This window comes from Amblyomma americanum, chromosome 6 (assembly GCF_052857255.1).
Source record: "Amblyomma americanum isolate KBUSLIRL-KWMA chromosome 6, ASM5285725v1, whole genome shotgun sequence".
In the NCBI taxonomy this organism is placed as follows: Eukaryota; Metazoa; Arthropoda; class Arachnida; order Ixodida; family Ixodidae; genus Amblyomma; species Amblyomma americanum.
The window spans coordinates 60,567,510-60,573,509 of NC_135502.1; the positions used below are offsets into that span (position 1 = coordinate 60,567,510).

A 6,000-nucleotide genomic window follows, 5' to 3' on the forward strand; every position below is an offset into this window, starting at 1 on the left:
TGTACTCAATCTTTCGATCCAAGACCAGCACCCGTGAGTCTAGCTCTCATTGGTTTATAACAAGTCAAACGCCCCGCCTCCTTTAACATTTAAAATTTTGGCGCATGTTGTAAATTTAAACTGTTACGATCGCTAAAATTAACTCGCAATCCCTTCTTCACTGCATGCAATTTCCCAAATCGATATTACATGTGGCTAAGATTGTGCCGCAAGCTATGATACTGAGCGAGCCACACTACAGTAGTTGTTAACACTGGCCCGCGGTCCACGGCGTACTGTATAACTCCGCTAGCCAGTCACAAAAGTAAACAAAATCAACTTTTTAGTGTTTGATTTTATTAAACAAACCCGGTATCAAAATTCTGCAGCTTATACCTTTTTTTCTTCTGATTAGCTTCTTGTTTAAGTGACAAGAGAAGTTTTAACAACGAACTAATTTTTTGTCGTGGAGGAATTCTGCGCGCTGGTTCTGAATGTGGACGCAGCTACACTGCAGACTTAAGTTGTATCCGACTACAGTGCCGAGGAGTTGAAAACAAGAAAAAATTGGAAGTTTAAAACGAAAGTATTTTTTCAATAAATAGCCCACGGACATCCAAATCTTAGTGTAAGAGAAGTTACTCGTTCAGAGATTCTGTGGCAACTGCATGGCTGGTTGAATAAATATTTGCAAGTTACCGCTATGGATCAACCTTTCCTCTTGGTCTTATCAGTACACCGAAAATTGACTCTATAAAAAATAGCAGCGATAATCTCGTGGAGCGTGAAATTGTCTTAACTGTGAAGTTTCGTCCCCCCCGAAATGCACTTCGACCAACTAATGACACCATTTACCAGAAGTCAGACGAAAATTAAAAGCTGGACACATTCTAATGTATGAGAAGTGCCCATGGTGCTTTCGGTGAAACCACGTCGGCATCTACTGCATCAAAAAGCGCATCACTGCTCTTGTATTGAGCAATTAGTTAGGCACAGCGCATCGTGCAGAAATCATCTTAAGAAGTAGAAAAATCTATCCAATAGTGATAAAAATCCTGCCTCTCGATGTTAATAAATCAGTAACCTTCCTGGACACCAATCTCTTCTATAATTTAACTCTTCGCTGCGAGAATTGCACGGCACGCCCCTTCCTTTCAATTACTTTGGGCTTAGCGTTGTTCAGCAGCTGCTGCAGAGCGTCTCTAGGATTACCTCCTTTCTTTATTTTGGCATTAGATAAACTTCGCCTCCGTGGAAGAGCCTCGCGGTTCAAGTGACATTATTCATTATTTTGCTTTGGGGCAGTGTTTGCTCAATTGGTTCCCGATTCGTTTGTTTGTCCTGTAATTATAGCAAGTTATTGAAAGTGGCGTCATGGTTGATACCCAGCAAGCAGCGTAGTTCACTGGCTCTGGAAATAATTCAGGGCTGACGAATAGCAAAGAATAAAAAGAATGGAACAGAGAAAGAATTCCCTCAAAATTGGGCTCCTATAATTTTCACCTAACACTTCTTTATTAAAGTAGGCATTTGAAATTAAAACGGAGTCATAAGTAGGTGAGGGTAGCGGAGCATGCGGATTCATCAACAATAGGGCGTGAGGGGTCATCTACGCATGCGGTCTTCAATACCGAGTGCGAATAGAATAGGACGCTGACAGGCCGGCAGTTAAACTGGGTACACCAGTGAAAAAAACACCAGCGTAAAAAAATTCAAAGCCTAAACGGTAGCGGAAAGCGGCATGTACTTCCGGTGGGTTGCCGCTTAGCGTGGGCGTGACTGCACGGAGTAGTCTGCTTTGTCGGCGCCAGCTTTGTGCGCTAAGTCTTCGCGTTTGTAATCAAGAACAAATTCACCCGAATCTATATTTTCTCTGCACCAACTCTTTCCATATTTTCTAGAGGCGGAAGCTGGAAAGTTATCTCGAAGAAAGTTTTGGCGAGGAAAATACAAGCTATCGTTGAAAAAGGTGAGAACAAGCATGACAAGGAAGAGACCTGGAGTAGAGGATTGCGGCCAACTTAACCTAACCCCCCTCCCCTGAAAAAAAATAAAGGCTAAAATAGCGAAGCCTAACAATCATTTTCAATAACACATAATCCCAGAACGGTTCAACTAGCTTGCGGCTGCTGATTTCTTTTCAGCTTAGCCACTCAGCGGTGAATCCAACACTGCAATGCATAGCCTGCTTCTATATGTGCGTGTTAGTTTGTGTTCTTTTGCTTTTACAGACGCACGCGCAATTTGCAGAGGTAAAAAAAGTTGGCGACAATTGCAGCTGCGTTTTCTTTCTTTTTTATTTTCCGATGCAGTAGCTACCCGGTAACATTTAAACTCGACACGCGCCGTTGCGAATAGGCCTGCTGCCAAGTCCACAGCCGACTCTGCAACTTCACACCGCGTTCCTTCACACCCTTGCTATGGTATGTTTCAGTAGGCCTCGAACTTTCTAAGCGCACTCATTTCACTTCCAATTATTATCGCGATGCTGTCACCGAAGGGACCATGAGAATTCCGCAACCTTTCGGACTACTGAAAAGACACCCTTCTGCAAGCATGGTTCTCTGCATAACGTTTTTGCGTGCGGCAGAAGCAACTTTCTTGGAAAACTCGAAATATTTACGACATTAATAAACATATGAAACATATAAGATGACCTGAGCAAAGAAAACACATTGGTCATGCAGACAGGTCGATGTCACAGCTTTCGCGCCAGGCAATCTATCTGCCAATGTAGGGGCTGCCTGCATGCTCGTCATGCAGTCGACCGCGCCAGTAATGAGGCGAGAAGTATCGCTACGCACGGAAGACCGGGACCGGTCGCCTCCCGGACGCCTCGTGGCAGGGGCCGAGAAGATTAGAGCTCGCCCGTGCGTGTCAGACGTGCCCTCTCCTCGCCCTGCAGCACATCGTTGCAGTCCCGGAATTCACAGACACGCACACACGTACATGGTCCGAGCAGCGACGAAGCTTCGACCACGGAAAGTGGATGCACCGATGAATGAATGAGTTGGCATCGCGAAGTAGGAAGAGCCGAAGCGGTGGAAGCTGGCAGTGACGCTAACAAATGCATCGCTTGCAGGTTTTCGTTTTCCATAGCGCTCCGCCATCTACGCTCGCCAGTTGGCGCTGCGAAGATTCGCTCCGCATTTGGAGTTCATTTTTACCCGCGCGTTACGCGTGAACGTTTTCGAGGGGCGCTCGGAGAGAAGCGGCGGCCCACCGCAGGAGCCGGTGGCTGGAAAGAGTGGGGGGCCCTGGCGCTGGAGGCGGCCACACGAGGAGCGCGCTGCGCAGGCGTCGGTCGATGGTACGCTATTTCGGCGACATCGATTCGCGGCGCGACGCACCTTGCGCGCTGATGGCGCGCGCGCGCACTGCATGGCGGCCTAGCGGCAGAGCGCGCCGTTGGGCAACCCACTGGGGGACTACCGGGACGCGGCGCAAATTGCGTCCTCCGGAGGAGTTCCGGCCAGTGCGGAGAGGGGCGACCCAGTTGCCGGAAGGAGTGCTGCCCATAACGATGCTCCCGCGGGGGCGACAAAGCGCGGCCCTTGTAGAACTGGCGCACGCCTTCGAGACGGGCGGCATGCGTGTGCCTCTCTATATACATCTCTATATATACACTCGTACGCGTATGGTTCAGCAGAGGCGTCCAGCAAGGGCCGGTTTCGAAAGGGTTTGGAGCAGGGAACAATCGGATCAGTCGATGAGATTATTCAAAGATGGCAGAACCCTCTTTTTTTTTCTTGCAAGGAGTCTCGCTGTCAACGATTTCGAGTCGCAATCGCTGACTGGCAGTCGGCCCAGAGAACAGTCGCGAACATCGGCGTCTCGAGCGCCTGCGTCCCAGTACGTGCTTTGCAAGGGCCCGTTCGCCCGGGACACCCAAACTAATGAGCGGCACTTTTGGCGAACGCCTCGGCTGCTCTGGTGGGACAATGAAGGGGCCGCTGTGAGGGGGGAGCCCGATTCACCGATGCCAAGCGCGGCTTTATTTCGAGATCCGCGGCCAGCGTTGGCCACCCCACCGAAGGAGGACGCTGTCGTAGAAAGAGAGAGCAGCGCGAAAACAGGCTGGCAGTGCGGCAGCGCGGTCCTGGCCACGCTGTGCACCATGGGCCGGTTCCGGGGACAGGTTGCGTCACGGCGGGGATGTACCGTGCGCAAGCAAGGCAGCGAGACAGCTAACGACACCGAGCGCTCGTCAATGACTTCGGAGGTCACTGCGCTGAGTGAAAGCGCCCTTGCACATCTACGCATAAGCGCAACGCACAGCCGCGGGCTTCGCTAAGGCGCGTGCATTACGCGCTGCTTCTGGCTCGAGGCCACGACGAAGACGTCCACGACTGCAGCCAACAACGCAGCTGTCCGCGGAACCGGGTGGCGCAGGCCGTGCCATAGCACGCGCAGCTCAAGCACGCGCGCAGGGCGACCCGGGGTGGCAGGGTCAGTGCTTTGAAAAGGGGCTGGGCGTGCCTGGTGGTGGCGGGTTACCGCAATCGATGCGCTGCTCACCTCCGAGCCGCTGGCCTTGGCGCCGGGCCGCCGGGCGGCATCCACGGGGGTCACCGACGCGCCCTGCTGCCCGCCATTCCGCGGCAGCAGCTGCTCACTGGCCGTCGGCGACGCCCGCGACGGCGCGAGCCACGGCGCGGACCTCGGCTGGCGCCATCTGCTGCGCGGCCCGGGCCCCAGCTGGCGCACACCGACCGCGGGCTGGCGCGCGCACGCGGCCCGGGCCCTGGCGTGGCGCTGGCGTCTGGCGCTAATGGTGCGCTGAGCTGCGGCACAGCCACCGCTACCGCTGGTACCGGCGCAGTCGGGGCCACTGTGTAGCGGTCTTTGTCGCCGGGCTTGACGCAGGGGCCACGCCTGGCGCATTGACGTTCACGCGGACACGAACACGTTGCGGGAGCCGCCTGTCGGCGACGTGTCTTGCACCTACCGGGATGTAGAGAACAAAGGGGGCTGCAGTGCAGATGGAGGCGGGGATGCCGAGAAGTTTGCAGGCAGCTAGTCCTGCGTCCCGGTAACAGAAAAGCATTGTAAGAGCAAGATTAACTTAACGTTGCCACGTTAAAAACTGAAGTTTAGGTGTTTCAAACGCACGTGCACTGAAGAGAAGAAGGGAAAAGCGCAATCATTTAAGCAATACAATTTTTGTGCTAGAATAAGAAAAAAACCTTCGAGCTAAAACGTTGTGAGGTCCTCTCTCAGCGAGGTTTGGATCAATAATAAAGTATAAAAGAGGCAACTACAGCAGACACAAAACCATTCGTTTACGCTCTATGGGTGTCGGTTACGGTTAGGTTAGCGTTTTTTGGCTGTGCTGGAAATTTGAGCAACAGGCTGCATCGACGTAATTTAGTGCTACACGTATAGTATCCATAAAAATTAAGTCACCCTTGTAGATATTCTACGATATAAGTCGTGCCTAGCTATTACTTAAATGTTCTAGTCAGGTGTGCTGCCAGATGTATACGTCGCATGTCAGATATGAAAGCAGGCGTGAAGCGCGCCAGTTGGAGATGCTCAAATAAGCTACCCATGGTTCTTGCAGCCCCTCCTTTCCAATTTATTGTTCGCTATCCTTCTGAACGCTCTATTCGAAGAAGCACGGTGCTGCAGGAGGTAGCCTCACGCCAGACAACGAGTGAAAGGCTTTAATTGGTGTAGCCATAAAGTATGAAAACTAATGAGCAAATTAGTTTATATCAGCAGATTCTGACATGACAACGAGCATTTCCCGCCACCATGCACATTTAAATGGTGCTTTAGCTACCGCGGAATGGCTTGCCTCTCATTTTCGAAGCGCAGTGCATCCCTTATAAAAATGGTCTATAGAGAGTCTATAGACTTCTTATAGACTCTGTTGCCTTCCTGTATATATTTCCTTTTGTCTACTCATAGTCAATAGACCGCCTACAGACAAAAGTCTACTAAAAGTGTATAGTCATAAGTCTGTATATTGTCTACAGACTGTCTATAAGTTTTGTATTGCCTATAGACTTTTCTTTA

General features: G+C 51.1%; 1 protein-coding gene across 1 annotated transcript in view; it reads right to left on the reverse strand.

Moving 5' to 3' along the window:
- Positions 1 to 4,679, reverse strand: part of pHCl-1 (pH-sensitive chloride channel 1) — a 64,801-nt gene extending 60,122 nt beyond the window's left edge. Inside the window, exon 1 of the mRNA XM_077627127.1 lies at positions 4,498 to 4,679. The gene's annotated coding sequence lies outside the window, so the exon portion shown is untranslated. The remainder of the gene's footprint in view (positions 1 to 4,497) is intronic.
- Positions 4,680 to 6,000: the final 1,321 nt, after the last annotated feature.